Here is a 20167-nt window from a genome sequence, read left to right on the forward strand (position 1 = left end):
TGGCCAGCATTTGCCCCTTCAGTAGACAATTAATCAGCAGCGTGGCTTCACGTTTTGTGTAACTGGCAACTGAAATGGCACTCTCTTTCACACCGTGGCACTGGCCACGGAAACATCCATGAATTGTTCTCATGGTCCTAATGTTCTGTCCAAATGCTGACTGTGGCAAACATCTGCAGTGACTCTGGAATCACCTAAGTGATTTCAGCTGGATTAGTATTCTTCTGCAGTGATCCCCACGCATGTGTAGGAGCTACTGTATTTCCCGGCAGAAATCTATTGGGAGATATGGAGAGTAAATGATTGTAATCATTATTTCTAGCAGCAGTAGGTTCATATTGCAGAGCATATGGATGCCTTAGCCACCTTCACACGCTGCAGCACCATGTGGTTTCCAGAAACATGACAGTTCTGCAGCACTGCTGACTGTACCACTTTTCTCTGTAATTTTTGCACCTCATCCTAGTACGTATCCTAGCTGGACAAAGCACTTAGCTGTCTACTGGACAACTCCTACTGGAGAACTTGACTTTCAGGACAAGAAATAAGTGGTTCAGCAGGTCTTTTTCGTTCTAAAACTCTCCATCTCTGCCAGCTGATTTGCTATAGAGAACTCGGGGAATAGCACAATGATCCAATTTCTGGTTTCGCTATTGAAGGCTGAAAAGCTGTCTCCCTTCTATGTTTTTCATAAATCTGGGTTTATTCTGCTGTTTAAATGAGGACTGAAATTTATACTAGCCCTATCAATCAAATTCCATAATCTTTGCTTTCTATATCAAATTGAGGATATAACTGTCTTAACCCATAGTAAACAGCTACATTTGAAGTCTGAGAGAAAGTAAGACAGAAAGCCATTACTTCTCAAATGACCAATGGATAATTGTCATGACTTACCTATCATAAGACCCTGCTGCAAACTCAGAGGAATTTGACATGAATGGTTCCCCTCAAGCAATCAGCTGAACAGCAAAGGCTTTGACTTTCTAAGATCTGTTTAGCCAAAGTACGAATCACTAAGGTTCTTATTAATTAATTTTGAATACATACCAACCATCATGTATATACTCTATTCAGTTCCTACATCTAAAAATGACAGGTTAGCATATCTAGTGTTACTTTTAAGTTATTATTTTGTCATCAAAATTAATATAATAATTATGTCTTGATTTAGACTATGTAAATATAGGATATTAAGCAGCATCAAAACAAAACTTTTTTCTCACCAACACTGAATAACAGAGATTTCTTGGTTTTACAGCTCATGATTACCTATTTACCACATCAAAGACACTATGTCTTTAGGCCACAACCTTTTTCATAATATTGCAGATCAAAATCACAAACGTTTTCTATAAAAAATTAGAAAAACCGAATGTTTCTTACAATTGAGGTATAATCAGTTGACTGCCCTATAGCCAGTTGCACACACCCCCACATCTGGCTCAGAATGGCAGCGTGTTGCTACACTGCCGTCACAAACACAATTACAGTTTGACTATTGCTGACTGATGCAATGCTCATTTTGTTCTCCTACAGAGCTGCGAGAAAAAATCTTCCTGTTTGTGAACAGATCTATAGCCATCAGTTATACTTGAAAAAAATGATAAAACCCAGAAGTTTTTCACATCTTTTTTATGAAAAATCATGCATCTCAACAGTTTTAAGAATGACAGTGTATGGCAGCTACTTGCAATGCTCCAGCTAAAAGATACCCAATGTGTTGGATCCCGCCGTTCCTATTTAATGTTGCAGTACTTTTCTGTTGAGCAAAGTTTTTTTCAAATTAATTCAAAGTCAATAAAATCAATGAGAATCTTTCCAGTGATTCAAGGGTTTCAAATCTCAGTTCTAACTGAACTTGCAGTTTTCTAGATGTTTGGACTCGAGTGCATATTCACCAACTCACACAACTTTGCTGTCTACATTTCTCAAAACTCTTACCTGTCCTGCATTTGTTTCTGTGTGCCAGGTAGCTTGACTGACTATTTTTCCCATTTGCCTTTTTCCTATTTCACAAGTCTCCTCCAAGTGACTTTGACGTTACGTTACCTGTATTGTCAACTTGCTCCTGAAATTTATTTGTTTACTTTCAGCAATTTTTTTCTTGCAGAGCAAGCTACTGATTCTGGGAGTAGAGGAACATTTTTCCTGAGGATTCCTAAAGGACAGAAACTTTGGATATTGGAATAACCTCTGCTGGCTGTTTTGTGTCCTTGTGTATCTAGTTACATCTTACTTGCTCCAGCTACACTTGAATCTTCCTGCGCTCTTGAGTGTTCTTCAAAATCCCCTGGCAAAGCTGTAACAGATTGTAAAGAACTTGCATGGAAAAGTCTACACTGCTAACTGGTAAAGTGCATAGAAGGAAAGAGTAGGGTTTGATTTGCTGCAAGCCACTTTGAATCTAGGACCTCATGTCTGCCTCATAGCTTTACTGGCAACGAAGTTTTGGCCGCTAGTCCCCAGCCTACCTTGTGCATGCAGACAGTGCTAGCTGCTGGAGGACATTGGCTCTGCTTCAAAGATAGGGTGCTCTGCATGGTCCCATGTGTGTCACTTCAACCTTGCTTCCACCAAGAGGGGAACAATTTTGCTTACGTTAGTGGTACATTCAAGCACGTGTCACCAGACTCCTATAGATACAGAATTTCCACTAAAAAAATCCTGCACCAGCTCACTATATCACAACTGTACCCATTAGATCCAGTGGGAAAAAGGTTGTACCAAATTGTAGGATTTTCATTTGATGTCTCCAGGTGAAGCTTGTCTTTGAAGGTATGAGCAAAATTTCTGTTGACTTAAATGGGACTGGATGTCACCTTCTGTGCAGTGTGGAATTCTTCCTTCTCTAACAGCTGTGTGCAAAGAACTGGCTGTGTTCACTTCCAGCTGATAAGCTGCACTAAAGAGCACTACAGCCCTGACACCTACCCAAAATTTAAAAATAAAATAATAAGAAAAACAGAAGATATTAAATGGGCTGATTAGTCTTGTCAAGGTGATATCAATTTCTTAGAGCTTTTAAGCAGATTTTGATCCTGAGTCTTTCACTGCAAATTAAGGTCAGTATAGGGTATTATAAGAACTGAAATATCGTCGTTTTGGCATCTCCACAAAGAGAACATTAAATTTTCCTAAAACCAGTTATATTCTTATTTTGCTGTTTTGACATGGTTTGGGATTGGCTAGCACTAATCGCTTGCTGTGGTGAGCACAGTTACAGGACTAACAGTAAGTCTTCTGCTGCTAGTTGGTTTCTTTAATAAAAACAATGCTATATTATTTACCAGTGCTATAGGATTATATAAGCGGTGTATTACAATTAACAGGAGGCGCATTTGCCTGAAAACACAGATGTTTTGCTTCTTACCCTATGAAAACTATGGTGTATTATCACTTTCACCCCTGTAGACCGAACCATAATGCTACTTCAGTCTGTTTTGAGATGACTGCAAATTGTCATATTTTTTTGTTAGAGTAATGATCAAATATTGATATTTCTTTGGTTCATACAAATGGATACAACCTTTTTACATACAACTTAGTCAATATATTCTGATGTTCACATTAGGGATTTGGAAATCAATGTAGTTTTCCTGTTATTCTTTTATGATTAAATCAATTGGAGTTATTTACTCATAGCAGAAAATATGGGTGATTGCCAACCCTATGGGTTAGTGAATTGCTTTCTCACTACTGCTGCCCTGTAATGAGAAGGTACAGGTTCTCTTCAGGGGTTGACTAAACTTGCTCATGTATAGCAGCAATTTGAGGTGCAGAAATTGTTTATTATTAAGGGCTAGCAATGTTTCCTGCCAAAGGGCATCTTCATCATTTGCCATTACATTAACATTGACAAAGCATGGTAATACTGAAGCCCAGCAGTGCTGATCATACGGAGGAAAATAGCAGATACTTGGCAATTCAGCTTAAACCAGCATACTTCAGACTCCTGGGGTAGAGAAACCAGTTAAAAGACAATGGAATAATCAAACAGATGCATAACAGGACTTTTGGAAATACTGTTCCTGAAAGTCAGAGCTATAAGAAGATAGAAGACTGTGCATTAAACAGATGTATATTAAAACTTCACATAAAAGTTGCAGTGGCATAATCTGGTATTTTAGACCTGGCAAACAGATTTTGTTTATCTTTCAGGAGCAAGAATAAATATTAGTTTGCACAGTAGCTTTAAGTAAAGCTACAGTTAATGTGTTGGAATACAAAGCTTACATTGCTGGAGTCTAACTTTCCATATTAATTTTATTTCTGTACCATCGTCCATATTTTTCTTTTGGAAGGGTAAGTGTGTGTGTGTATGAAATGTATGTAATTAGCAGCTCCCTTGGTGCATTTACAGAAAAACACCTCTCATTCATTAAAATTATGTGAGTTCCAGCCTATTTGATTAACCTAAAACCTGATTAAGCATGAAATCCCACTATTCTTATTTTGTGCAGCTCATTCCAGAACCTTAAATTTGGAAGCACTATGATCTAACACCAACTGTTAAGGAAAAAAACCCGCACAAACAAACCTAGAAATACTTATTTTTACTATAGTGCCCTCTGCTTGAAGTTAAGGCAAAAAAAATGACACAATGATTGAGGTGGTGAGCTTCCCAAGCCTTAAGCAGACCACCCTTTTAAAAATCATCATGATGTGCACTCCTGTATTGCAGGTACCATTACTTTTACACATGTGATTATATAAAAGGGTTGCACACCATTGAGGAAATCAGTGTCGGTTCTCGTTCAAAAAAACTGATAAACATATAGGTGCCTGCTATGTATACATTTCTATCTCACCAGTTTTAGCAGTATTGAAGAATATACTTAACTAATTAAATTAAGGATACTTCCGTACAACTAACATCATGGAGATAGCTACTGGTCTTGCACTCATTTAGTCACCTCTTGTCCTCACCTCTCATCTTCACCAGACATGTACAGTGCTACACATGTACAGCTGTAGCCTTGCTCTGTACATCTTTGGGCTGACTGTAAAAGCCCTGAAATCCTAAAGATGACAAAATGTTTCTGGATTTTTTTGGCTGGGCAGAGGTGACAATAACAGTACCCTAAGAGGTTTAACTTTTTATGGGGAAGAGAATAGCAAGTCTGATACCTGATGGAAAAAATAGGTTTTTCAACATTTAAGCCACAGAGCATATAACCATTCATAGACATTTTATCAGAACTTAAGAGCCCAAAGATTCAAAATCAGATTGTCTCCTGAAACAAAATACTTTCCATAAGTGAAAATAGGGTGAACACAAGCAGGTGTGTGATAGTGCCTTGATTCGATAAACCTTTTGTAAGTTTGAGCAGCACAAGGCTTCCCCAGGCTTCACCAGACAGAGGTGGTCCCTGTCTAGTTTTGTAGGCACTCTGGTGACTTTTATTGGATATGGAATACCTCTCAGAAAGCAAAATTCGAATTTTGGGAAACAAAGGAAAACATAAAGGCCTTAATGCTAAAGCACAGTCTTGTTTTGAGTGAAGGCATGAAGATAGTTTCTGCTGTCCTCCCTGCTGACTGCATAACAAGTATATAGTTCTGCTGTTTAACAATCATTATGAACGCTCAGAAAATCTGGATTGTTATCATTTTGAGAAAGCCAAACAAAGAGGTAGAGAGAAGGAAATCCCTCAAAAAAGTAAGATTCTAAAAGTGAAATCCTGGAAAAAGATCACGTCTACCAAGTCTTAATCAAAAGTGACTTTTATGGCTGAATTTTAAACTTCTTAAATCTGAGTCTGAAATGAAAGCACTTGGAGGCCCTTAATTATATCAATAAGACCAAGTGCCTCTACAGCAAAAGTCAGGTGCCAATTCATACTACGTCTTGAACTTAACACACAGCCAAACATGAAAGTGAGCAATGGCAAACATGTTAAGGCAGCAGTGTACTTAGATCTCACTTAAAAATCAGAGGAGGTAATTTCTCTTCCTTGGCAGGAGCAATCATACAAATTGAGCTCATTGACGAACATTTTAAAACATACTTTCTCTTTCTTTCTCCTCTTTTGACCCAAACAGGCAAAGATTGAAATCTCCCATGCATACAGCTACTGAAGCCAAGCCTTCCCAAAGCAGCATTAGAAAGCTTTTTTTTTTTTTTTAGTGGAAACTGGCCATCCAAGTCTCTTAGATAGTTTTGAGAAACTCAGTCAAGGCTGAAGAAAGTGGAGACCAGGAGAGGCAATGAAAGCATGTGGATTTTTATGCAGTTTATAGCTCTGTATTCAGTAACGCTTTAAAGTTAAGAGCCAGATCTCAAAATCAATGTTAGCATGAACTTAGACGTTAAAGGAATGACTTAAAAATGTGAGCATTATGGCCAAAACATTTGAAACAGACAACAATGAGTGACTGGCAGCATGTAGTGAAGTCTGCTTACAGGGGCTGCCAGGGCCTCTATTAGCAGGAACAGCAGTAATTCCAGCTGGAAGTGATGAAGGTATATGCAGGTGTCAAAATACCTGAATGCTTAAGGAGTGCTGCGAGTATTGTTTAGCAATGGTAGAAAAGTGACTGTGTAATATACTGAGCTGATTCTTTCCTTGACTTGTACAACTGCAAATCTAGTGTAATCCTCCTGATTTTACCACTGTACCAGAAAAGCAGGACATGTCTCTGGATACTTGAAAAAGCGATGTCAAAATTGACTGCACTTCTGAAACAAAACACTGCAAAATTCACCCATTTAATAAAATGACTTTTCACTCATGCAGGTGTCTCCTTAATTTCCTTCTCTCCCTTCCCTCTGTGAAATAACCTGCTGTACCCTTACATCTCGCCAGCCGGAGAACGGAGGCTTCCTTGGCGGCTTGCAGCAGGGTATGTTCAGAGTCCCGCGTTAGTGGCATGCTGGAAAAGGGTTGCTTTCCTCCTTCCCTGGTACTGGCAGCACCTCATCAGCATCCTCCTTCTTCACCAGCCTGAATGTGGCCAAGCATTCCAAGATCATTTACAAACCTGGCTGTCCTTCAAGCCATCATCTTGGTGCACAATGCCAATAAAATGCCGGTGGCCAGCTCTCTTTGGGTAAGCAATCTTCCTAATGAAAATAGGTCTGAAGTCATTATCAAAAATAGCATTTTGCCTATAAGCAACACAGCTAAATACCTTGATGGAACCTAGTATTTGAAGTACAATTTTTTAGGGTGTGAGTGACAGGCCCTTCAAAAAGAGTTAGGAAATGTTAGTTTCTGCAACTGCAAGCTCGATCTGCTAATAAAGACAATACCTTGCCCCGAAGGTTTTTTCCAGCTGCAGTCCCTGAAGCACAAATGTGGAGCATGTATCACACAGAATTGTCAGTTACTACTGGAGCCAGAAAATTGTTGTTTCAAATGTTACAGTACAGGAAAATCGCCTCTCTGCTCTTGCTGCCAAAAAAATGACAGCTTAATTTATGCCGTGCTCAAGCTACATTACAGAGCCATTCAGCCTGGCAGTTAAGTACACTCCATGCTCACATCTTCCCCCTGTGCAAGTGCACTGGGGAGAAATACACAGGGACTGTAATAAGGACAATTGGCTGCAGTGTTTTCCATGTCACTGGAACTAAATACAGGTGAAACAGTATCAGCAATAAAATACATCACCTGAACCTCATATGCAAAGCACAATTCAGCATGTGGATTCATGAATAATCAGGAAGGATGCATGACAGAATTGTTATGCATGAAGTGGATTACAGAGAGGTTTGCTTGTGTCAGACCTCTGGGTTTTATGTTGAAGGGAGGTGCTGAGGTATTACCCATGCCTTTGAAAATTATGTCAGTATCCTTGGTTCAGACCTTCAAAACTTGGCAATGTTTACACTTTCTGAAATTAAAAATCTGACAGTATTAAAGCACAGCCTAGTGTCGATATTTGTCATCAAGGTTTTCAGAAGATATTAAAGATGCACATGACATTATTTAAAAATGAACCATCAGCCAAACAAACCTCATAACATTATCATCCTAAATGTATCCTAAGATTGCTATGTAGTTTTTTAAGGCCAAAGCCTTATTTTGTTTGACATTGAAACAATGATCATTCATGTAATAGAATGAAAGAAAATTATCATGTCTGTTCTTCTGCTTAGTTTATTCATATTAATCACATGGTAATTATGTCCAGAAAGATTGATCTTAAATAATCTTGCAAATGAAGAATTGTAATTCATTTCATAAACTCATCAAGATCAAAACCAGTTGATCTGGATGTCAGTTAATTTATTTCTCCTTTCCTTCCTTTTCTACTCAATGTTTATACGAATATTAATGTGTGCAACAGTAATGTTTACCACTTACCTTTAGAAAGCTTTTGCTAACAACCCACCCATTCACAGCAGACTGGTTTCACAGCCATCTTGTGAGGTGCAGGGCAGTAAAACAAAAGGCTTCATGAAATAAATCAAATGGACTGACTGAGATTTTTAAAGGGTAAGTAGTCTTCCAATATACCCATTCTAAATTTTGCTATGAAAGCTACCCACAGCGAGTAGGGCTGTGTATAAAACCACTGTGGGTGATTTTAAGAAAATATTTCTTACTAGTTGGTTAGGACATACTTGGGAAATCTGGGTATGGCTAAATAACTTCAGAATTCATCATCATATCAGAACAATATCAGGCTTAGAACTGGCATGGTTTCTCTGGGAGCTCTTGTGTCTTGTGTGGGCTTGTGTCCACATTTATTTTGGCCTAAATGAATCATTTCCCATTCCTGTTTTCACAGAGTTTACATTTTGAATGAACCCCAAGTCAGCAAAAAAATCTCGGTTGAAATGAGTGAAATGTGTCTGTTAAACTAGAAATAGCCAGCAATTTTCATGGTCTTTATGTTGAATTGTAAATCTTGTTCTGGTGCACCCAAATGAACCAAATGCTGGGGATTCTTTCAGCAATTTAAGATGAAGTCTGTCAGTTAGTAAGGCAAACCAAATGAAAATAACATAATTCCATAATTTCACCTAAATTTCAGCTGCAATTTAGTACATTAATACTAAAATATGTTTTAGTCTTTTCTTGAAACCTCTCATGAATTTCTAAATGCAAGTCTTCTCAGGCTTCTGTCATGTGAAACCCTATTCACTGCAAATTGGGCATATAGCAAGGTTTTATCTTACAGTGCTTGGGTATTTGGGGTTTTTTCTTTCTCTTTGTGTGAAGTCCTTGAATAGAGTCACTATTTTTTGTATCTGTTCATAGGCTGACACCATCAAATCCATAATCTCTTAACACATACAGGGCATTTCACACAAGGCATTTTCTGTGTGATTAGGAATGCTATAAATTATCCATTTTCATTTCATGAGAAATAGGTTCCTGTATTATAAAGGTCTGTGCCAATCCAATTCTTTGCAGGAAGAACCATGACATTCTGTTTCTTTGGAGCCATAACTCATCTCCAATTCTACCACATAAACAACAGGCTCATCTTTAGCATGTGTATCTCTACTTAATACGGACGTGGACAAATTGTCTATACTTCAGCTGTGTCAGGATTTAGAATATTGTTATCACACTTGAAATAGGGGAGGCAGTGCACCACTGGAAGAAGTTTCGCACTTGTCAATGATTAATGATCAGTTAATCAGACACTGAATGTGTTTCTTCATGAAATTAACCAACAAAGACATAGGAAAGTGCAGAGATGTCCCAGGTTTCAACTACGTAGCCCTAGTAATTTAGCATATTAACAAGAAGAAAAGAGCTTTGAAAATATAAGACAGTCATATTTTACAATATCTCTCCCAAGAAGACAGAAGCACACTGATGTTGCAACCAAAGTTGATCTGAAGCTCCTACTTCTATAGTATTAGCTAAACTTCCATTGTTTAAGCAAAGGATTAGAACTTTGAGAATTCCCTTTGTCCTAGGAACTGCCCCAAACCAATGGATGGTTGGTCATCAGAGTCATTAGATGAAATTTAGCATTGTAAGAGTGCTTTGGGCTTTCAAATTTCTAATTAATGAATTTTAAGGATAATGCACCCAGTAGTGATTGGAGTGAGACTTTCTAGACAGAAAGAGACTCTTATTCTGTATGCTAAAATGCTTCAGATCATGAAGTTTTAGGCTGTGCAGCTACATAGATTTTCTGTGTCTTCCTTTTGCTCTGATGGTATTTTGAAATATAAGAATGAGGATTCATATGAAATACAGAAAAATATATGTATAACACCACATTCTTTGTTAGATTTTAGGAACATTTTAAAAATTACACCTGCAGCAAGCCTGCAATTTCAGTTGTGTATAATATGTACCAATATGGAACAAAACTGCTTTCTTTGTGTTTTTCTGTAAGGAAGAGAACTGGAGTGGCTGTGGATGAGGCTGAGCCATTATTTAATTCCTCTGTGCCTTAGTTTACCCGTCTGTAAAGGAAGATAATTGCTTATCTCACAGCTTGGTTTAAAAACTGATTGTCATGTTAAAAGCATTTCAGGCTGTTGTTATGATTGTATAGTGTCAGAGATATTCCTTGTTCCTCGTGGAGGAATAATAAAATAAAGACACTTCTGAGCCCACAGAACTTTAGCTCCTGTAGAAAAGAATAAAATTGTTCAGGTATTTGTTCTGTTTCTGTCATTTATTTGTATTGTTTGTCATTATTTACCAGAGAGTTATCGTAACACACTTTGGTTCATTGGGTTAATTATTCACTAATCTTGTCTATTATCCTAATGGACGTGTGTGATTCATTGCCTACATATCATATTTCTTTTTCTAAAGCTCTTTAGAATAGGTAGGGACTAACAAGTAGTGAATGATAAGAGATTTTCAGGAGAATGGCGGCACTAAAGTGACACAACTATGCCTTCGACATTTTAATTGAGTAAATAATACTGAACAACAGCTGCCCACCCGATGAGATTCACCTTTTTTTAAGGGCTGCCTTTGATTCATTTCTAGTCTGAAAAGTGTAAGAGAATCAACTTCAAGTTAGAAGACAGTCACATGAGTCACCAAAATTATCAGCAACACGAATGTTAGCCTCAGAACTTTTGGACAACTTCAATCATTAGTACTACACAGCACAGACCATACACATTCCTGCAAAGATAAGCAATTCAGGTGTGAATTCTGTGTAAAAATTATGGGTGAAATCTTGGCCTGTTTACACCAGAAGGATTGCAAGGACCATGATTTCTCCCATTGATCTGGCAGGTTTTTTACCTGGATGACAGCACATCTTGTATCATCTACGACCTAACATAAAAGGGGACTAGTTAATGTGTTATGGTTCAGATAAACGTGTAGTGTGAATGAAAGACAATATTCATAGAAGAAGCATACATGCTGTCCCTTTAAACAGTATACTATTAATTCATTAATTCCATTGCTCACTGGAAGACTGACAACTAACTTCAGGTAAGTACAAGTGTCCAACAGATCAGAAAGCTAGTAATAGCGTTTGCACATATAAATTATATGGTAAAAATTTATAAGATGAGGCTTAATTCTGCATATAACTTATTTAAAATGAGAAATGCAAAGTCTGAAGACTCCAGTTAAGTACTTAAAAAAACATGTTTGTCTTACTTTGTAATTGTGCGTTTCAGCCATTTCCACCAAGCAAAACTGATAAAGAAGGCGCCTAGTAACTTCAGTGTGGCAGGCATTCAGTTTTACAAGAAGTAGTAGAAAACCAGCTTCCAGAGCAGAATAAAATCCTCTGTCTTTCAACAGGAGGTGACAAGACATTAGAGCAGGTTTTGATTTAAACACGTACAGAACATACCCTGCCTTTCTAAATGAGCACTCCCTGCAAAATCTGCGTGTTTGCACTGGACACCCAGCATGGCTGGGAGATGAGAATCCCCCTGTAAAGGCTGCATGTCTCCATTTTCACTGATGCATGAGACTGGTGGGTTATCAGTCATTGTCATGCAGATTTCAGTAAGCACCACGGTTTTCATTTTGCTCATGTTCCAGTAACAGAAACCTAGATCTAGCCCCCCTTGAGGTTATTGATGAAGAGCCTGAGAACTGGATATACAGATTAACTAATGGCACAGACGTATGAATGAGTTAATTGCATATTAGATTAAACTGGTGTGGACATACCTGATGATAAAGTTATTGAAAATATAAAATTCTTTGCTTTCATTTGTCAGTCATTATTGCGTGTTTAATTTACATTTTGTAGGAGTATAATTAACAAAGATCTTTTAGCAACTGGAAACAGAGTAGACAATTTTTCTTCCTTTTACTGAATGAGAAATATAGATGGAGTAGGTTTTGTTTAATGTCAACAAGAAAAAGCTACTTTGTACTACGGTCTGTAAAACAACACTCCGATAAGCATTAGCTGCTGTGATGTTAATACTAGGATGCATTTTTTGGGAGCCTGTTCGGGACTCAAAGCTGGAATGCTCTTGCCCATGGTGCAGGACAGACCCTGGCCACCTTGGCTGGCCTGTGGCACCCTCCAGTCCCACCAAGGCAAGGTGCCATTGGCTGGAAATACCCTGGCCAGCAGGTTAACTGGCCACATTGCCGGCCAAAACAGCTTTAAATCTGGTCATGGGGAGCAGATGGCTGGAGGCATTCGTCACATGCCTCTGACATTTTTGTTGCAGCGGAGTTCGCTCTTTGCTGTATCTATGTTCACTGGCTAATTTTTAATTCCTTTTGTATCACACAGTCTCTCAAAATAATAGCATTTTCCTTTTCTAGAGTACCCAGTCTTGCCAGGTAAAGAATGTGCCAAACAAACTTCCTGATTGGGTTAATTATTTAGGAACAGGGAGTGTAACAGCTAGTCAGGCATTCGTTGGGAAAACCAGATTTCGCGTTTTTCCCTTGGGGTAGTCTAATCCTTACAATATAAGAAGCGTTAGGATCCAGTTGCAAAGGAAATCAATGGCTGTCCCCACAAGTAGATTTGTGTGTTGACATACTCAGGCCGACTTTTCAAAACTGGAGGTATCACCCAAGTGTTGCAGTATCCCACATAAAACTTCTCAATTGGAGCAGAAGACCGTGGGACACAAGAGAAATGCTGTTGTTGTTTTCCCTTATTAGGAGTTTCAGCCTTTCCTACGCCTTTAAAACCCAGCTCACATATCCCTGATCTCATTCATACCATTAGGAAAATAAGGCACCGACAGATGTTTCTCCTTTCAGGAACATGACCCATAGCCGATAACTCTAAAAAAAAAAAATCTTCCTAAGGAAGACAAAAAACTCTGGAAGGGCTTGATTTGTCAAGCAAATAAGTAAGTGAGTGGCAAAATAGAAGAAATGCATCTCCACAAGCTACCTCTGAAATTGTGTATTGAGAGAAATACAGTGTGCAACTGTCATTATGATGTCTATCTATTTAAGTAATACCGTATAATCAGTTCAACTACTTCAACCAATTTGAATTTTACCTAAGTATTAGGAAATAAAAGTTTTCTAGAAAGGCTATATGAACATTTCAGAAATTATATTACTTTTCTGACAAAAAAAACCCACAACATACATAAACCACTTTAAATTGTTTTTTAATAGACAAATGGTCTTGTTTTAATAATGTGGTCATCATACCCTCTAGTAAAAAAGAGCAAATAATGAAAGAATGAAAACTCTAGCAATATGTCTCCGTATTATTCTTCTAATGGCTTGTGTTTCTGAACAGTATGATCAGTATGAACACCAACACTAGACCCAGTCCCCAAAACTAGTGTCAATTTTCTATCTGCACAGGTATAAAATTAAGAGACTAATGGGACTAATTATGGTTACTCAGATAACTGCTTGATCAGGCACATGCACACCCTAAGTTTGCAGGACATGATCAATGGCAAGTACATATTGTTCACAATTTTTATCATAACTTTATTAACTCCTAGAATGTAATATCTTCCGTATTGCAATACAAAACAAATATTATTGTATGATTATGTGTGACTTGTCTAATTCAAAAAATTCCATATAGTCAGCTGGAATCTTCCTTCCATGTCATCAGCTTAGGGAAAGAAAAAATATAAAATTAAGTCATGGATTGACTTGATGGATCTCACCACCTCTACTTCTGACAGCTATCCTCCTCCTGGTTACGCTGCAGCAGTGCCACTTTCCTTTGGCCCAAACACAAACTGGATAGATCTAACTCCTTCGACAAAATATGGGCTCATAGTCTAGTTGCTTAAAGCCCAAACAAGCAGGTACCCAGACACCCTTCTCTGTACAAGTGACAACTGTATCACGAGCACAATAACGAATACCTGCACATGCTCTTCCTCTCCTGTTTTCCCACCACTTGAGTGTACTTGGGACCATTTTTCCTGAGCACTGCATTCCCTCTGTTCCCATCTTCAGTTGAGACCAGACCCTCTGGTCTTATCTGGGTGCTCAGAGAAGCACTGATACAGACGCTGTAACTTTGGCATCTTATAGTTTGTGCTTTATTTTGTAAGTTGCCCTCTCTCACACAAAATTATTCTTTGCTTCCTTCAGCTGAAACAATGATTAGGCCATCTCATATCAATGGAAGGAAGTAGAAGTTACATTCCAGGTTTTATTGGTCAATAGATATAAGTGGATTTTTTCTGCAAAATGAAATATTAGTTTTCTATCAAAGTGCTAGTTTTGAACACAAAGGCAATCTTTACTGTATCAGGAAGGTACATTATCTTATATGCTGGGTTCAGTTTAGGACAAAATTCCATCAAGTGTTTAAACATGCCAATACCCTAACATGTTTGAAGGCTCGAAAAAATAAATAATTTATTGTCTTAATTGCATAATTCTGTGCACAAAGCTAGTTTGCTTTCATTAATTTTATCAATCATACCTTAAAATAGTAGCTTATACTAAATATAAACCACTACACAACATAAATTGTAAAATTTATTTAGCAACAAAAATTATGTTTTTTTCTTTTTTGAAAGTACTAGACATTGGAAGCAGTGATCCTTTAAACTACCATTAACAATAAAATCTCTTAATAGTAAGTATTAATATTTTCTTGTCACTCAAAAATAATGTAACTCATATTTGGAAACAACTTTTTTTTATTATTTTGTTTTAGGCTCCATCAAAGCAGATGGAGGGGAAGACAAGGAGAGCAACTAAAATGAGAAATGTAATTTCTTTCCTTCAAAACTGAAGTGTTTTATAAGAAACAAAGAGCTAAATTTCTAGTTGCTAAGAGACCTACATCAAAACAACTACCTTTTCCTTCTAAGTAAGGACCCAGCACAGGCTACTATTTAACTCTTTGCGGTCTCTAGCTTTCTACATCATAATGTTGAGAATGGGCAAGGGAAAAAAAAACCCAACCAACCCAAACGATATTCATGTAACTACAACAAAAACAGTTAATAAGACGTAATGTATACTTAACTATTCTATTCATTCATATTTAGGATGCTATCAAAGCTTCCTTTTTTCCCTCAGGGAAAAAAATGCAAGGACATGTCAGAGTACATAAAATTGCTGTGTTTCATCTGAGTAACAAGATGAACTGTCTCCAGAATGTGACCCTTTAAAGAAACAAAAAGGAATGTTTCCAGCAATGTTTAAGTAGTGCCTGTATTGTATTGACTAACTCTCCTAGTATTGGTGTCTTTGATCCACCATGTAAGAGAATGTGTGGCTGCAGGCCAGCAATAACAACCACAGAAACCTTTAAAGAGTCAGGAGCTTTTCCTTTTTTTCCCTCCCCCCCTTTTTTTATGTCAAGGAAATCAAACACACAGCTAAAGGGCATCATAAATATATCTGATCACTGTTCAGGGGGTTTCCAAAATGAGCCACTGGAGAGACTATCTTTATTGCAAGGCCAATCCCAGTTTTAATCAAAGCAAATGTGCTTTAAAACCTAGTTGATTAAACTGGAGTAAATGTCAAAACAAAGACCAGAGAACAGTATTTACACAGAAGACGTGTCCCTCTCATTTGCACAATGCCAAGGACAAGTTTCTGCACTGGTCTGAAAGCTGTCCTATTCATCGGGACATTTGTCCAAAGTGCCCTCTTCTGGGCTTTGGGTAAGGATGAGGAGGAGGCACTGTACTTTCAGTTAGCTTGTCAGCTGCCTCAGTGTCTCCATAGATACTTCTCATCTCTTTGACATTCAGCATTCACTGAGCCTCCCCCCCACCCCCAACCACAGGGCTATGAACTCTACTTGTTTATAACTTTCTGGGTCCAGCTCCTGAACCAGCCCTGCCCGGGACAGCGAGCTGCCTCAGCGGGACCAGCCCGCGGCACGCGTGTCCCCCCAGCTGACCCTGCCTCCCACAGCTCTAGGGGAAGAGGAAGATGCCAACTCTCAGTTTGATTTAACTTCAGCTTTATAGACAACATGCCATCTAGACGGTGATTTCTGACACTGGAAGAGGTGGGAATCGGCACCTGCTTCCAGATTCTTGCTGACTGCTGAGATGCTTGAGACACTTTTTCTGACAGAGAAAAAAATACCAAAAGCCAGGTGATCTGGATTAGCAACCCATGGGAAATTTGATTGTTGCCAGCCTGAACAACGTTAGGGCAGGTGCTTGCACTTTACCCATAAATAAAGAACAGAGTATAAAAAATGTATGCAATGGAAACTTAACTGGTAAGAAAAGACAAAATATTGAGTAATTGGATGGCAGCTAGCAAAAAGCTGAAAAGCAACACAGGGATCATGTATATAACGGTCCTCCCTCCAAAAGTTGCCTTTGTTTCTTCTAGCTTCCTAATGCACCTGCAGCCTTTTTGGAACAATGTGGTTTTCCTGCTCCTCCTCCCCAGTACTTCGAGTACCTTGACTCTCTTAGGGAAATGGTCTGTCCATCCTTCCACACTGTCCGGTGAACCTTCACTGGGAAATACATGACATTTCAGCTCATGAGTCCTGTCTGCAGCTCCAGTTCTTTGAGATATATAAATGACCTCTAAATTCTGTTCAGCCTTAGGACTGTTTTAGTCATAATAATCATAACACTAATGAGCTGTACCTCAGTGTACACAAGCCTGCCGTCTCAGTGAAATGCATGGGCCCTTCGTTTCCCATCTGTGCTTCTGTTATTCAAGACCATCTTTCATTCCTGCTTTGTGTTTTGTTTGGAGATTACATGCAAAAATTTTATGGGGCGTGGTGTCAACATGTATTTCTGATGCAGAGTCACTGCAGTGGGGCTGAGTCATCTTTCCCTGCAAATGCCATTGCTATATTCATGTTCAATAATTTCAGTGATTCAAAAGGTCACCAGAGTGGTGCAATGCATTTAGTAAAATTAGTTTAGATATATACTACAATAAACAAAAGTAGGCTTAGCTCAGTAATTTAAAAATACTTGTAAAAGAAGGGAGAAGCTAGCTGAGAGAGCTCTGAAAGGCCAGCTACCGGCTCAGGTGTATGACATACCTCTCAAACGCCTCGAATACTTTGACGGGGAAATTCTGGGTAAGAAAGGAAGAGGGCAAAACATTTGCTTTTGGTTGCTGCCAGCTCTCTTTCAAAAGCACTGTGCAAAAAAATGGAGTGTGGCTGATCTGGTGCAGAATATAGAACTGCAAGCATGAGTTAGCAGAGTCAGAGACACGCAAGATGTGTACGTGGTTTTCCTCAATAGCCAGCGTGAGACAGCTGACTCTGCTGTTTGGATGTTACCATCCTATGGACTACCTTCCTGGTACAGCAGGAGGTATTCTTGTTCTTGGAACCTGCTCTCCCACAAGATGAATTCCTGAATTCTAATTGTAACTGATTCTATTAGTTAATGAACTGGGGGGTATTTAGTATTCAGCACGGCCTCTAGAGGACAGCACTGCATGGTCAGGAGCAATGCTAGTAGTATAGTTATAACCAGTCACCACTGCCAGTTGTGATACTAGTTTTCATTTTCTTACGTGACAATTCTGTGATCCTTGTAAAATATACTGATGTTATTTGTTACTAAAAAGACAGATGAAACAAATAACTTATTTAATCTTCAGTTTATACGCACTCTTATGATGGTGATATCCATCTTCTACCAAAATCACAACCTCAGTGATTTAATTTTTTAAACCTACATTTAATTTTTTAACCTACATTTAATTTTTTTGATCCAAAATTATTACAGGAACAGGGCCAAAACAAGTCATCAAATCACAAAGAGTGTCCTTATTGATTATATAGGCCTGATCATTTTGTAAAACATTTGCAGATGTTCAAGTCAGAATTTTTTTTAAGCTGAAGGAGAAATCTTGCTCCAAATACTGAATGTTATATTAAAGCAAAAAGATTAGACGTTTTTCACTTCCTATGGTGGCTGTCACTTGCATCTGTCACATAAGCATTTCATGCCTGTCACTGAATGAAGTGACAGTTCTGAGGGTCAGTGTTGATATTCTCAAATCTAACAACTGCTGGCTACTGGCCACAATCTGTTAAACCAGTGGAGCCTGAGCTGCTTCAAGGAAATTGCACCAGAAATTAGCAATGCGATAAATGAGACCAGAACCAGACCATCCCCATGGCAGGTGATGGGACGATAAGATAACAGAACAGCCTTGAATCTTCAACCTCCTTTCCTTCTCTCTCAGACCAGACAGATAGCTATGGGAAATATTTATTGTAAGAAAATGCCTTCTAGAAAAATAGCAGATGCTTAATATTTATTCTTCGCTGTGTCAGTCTGGAAATTTATGCATAACTTACAAATTCTGACTTTATGAACCTTTCATGTAACTATAACCATCAATGTTAAGAGTTTCTGGCAGGGTCTGTGTATCACATACTTTATCCAGAGGCAGGTAGAGGACAATTGAAAAGGTTGTTAGCAGGGGGTAAGTGCCTTGGAAAAAACAATGAGTATGACAAAAGACTGAGCGTGTCATGGAGCCTGCAGAGACAGCTGTGGATATTAACTGACGTGGGAGCTGACATGTGATGCCTGCATTTGGGAGCATAACCAGTCGGTCAGCTGGAGACAACCAACAACGCAAAGCAGGAAAGGAGAAGAAAAAGTTGTTTTAAGCAGAGCTGTTTAAAATGAGAGTGGTCTCTTGGCTTTCTGGGCCAGGGGATCTAAACTAAAGAAGGAGGGTTCTGGGCAAGGAGAGAGAACCTGAAGCTGAGAAGATGAGGCTGTGGGGATCAAAAGGATGCAGGAATAAAAAAACGGTTGGAAAGTCAGAGGACTTCCATAGTGGAGAGGAAATTAAACCAAATGTTTTTATGTGCAGACTTTGCTACCTTTGTATGGACCTGTAAATAGCTTTTTTTTGCATATGAACAGTGGGATTGTGTTTAAAGGGCTAATTTAGAAAGCTTGCTTTCTGTGTTGTGAATGAATTGAAAGACAGAAAACAACAATCCCAGTGAGAAGGTAGCAAACCACAGAGCAGGCTGGGGGAAAGAGATGGTGCCAGGACTTGTCTGGGGGACAAACGGGACTGGAGCACCTCCTATCCCTCCTGGGCAGGAAGGCTGGAGTGGAGTGACTACCCCTGCAATGAGCCAGGGGCATGCAGCTGGGGTGCTGCCAGGCTCAATGGACCCAGAAGCACCAGTTCTAACATCGTTTTCTAAAATAAGGTGTTCTGAAGCTTGCCACAGCCCTTTTAAGAAGGTCCTTTTCTTGGAAGTAGAATATCTTGCTTTTCATTCACTTTTAAGGAACTGTCAGCTGAAGCCAATTCCCTTCTGAGAGTGCTGGGCTGAAATCCTGCCCAGCCATGGGTAGAGAAGAAAGGGCAGGATGAATCCTACTTGTTCACTTGTTCATAAGCACATTCATGCAAACTGCGTAGGAGTCTGTTCATACAGAGTCAATATTGCTCATAATTAAGCTAATGATATATTAACTTTCTTTTATTATAGACAGAAGCCTAATTGCTTGCTATAAGATATGATTTTCAGTACTCCATATGTTAAGTATGTGTAATATTCAGAAAGGTGGCACACAGAAAGCTTTACAAGATTAGGTTGGGTGTTTGGCTTTATTTTATTTTCCAGGTTTTGTCCCTTGTTTTTAAATGCACGCTTTCACTTTAGCATGTCACAGCGCTTCAAACACATGACCCATTCAATGGTGTGGTTCAGTGTTAGTCTAATCAAAACATGTTAGTCACATGAATATTTGTGAAACGCAAGGATGACAGCTTCACTATATGCATCCAGGATGAACTATCTCTTCAAATGAATGACATCAATGTAATCTCTCTGAATTCAGCAAACTATAAGTCATGTCAGC

The sequence above is a fragment of the Falco rusticolus genome, chromosome 4, assembly GCF_015220075.1.
Source record: "Falco rusticolus isolate bFalRus1 chromosome 4, bFalRus1.pri, whole genome shotgun sequence".
Lineage (NCBI taxonomy): Eukaryota > Metazoa > Chordata > Aves > Falconiformes > Falconidae > Falco > Falco rusticolus.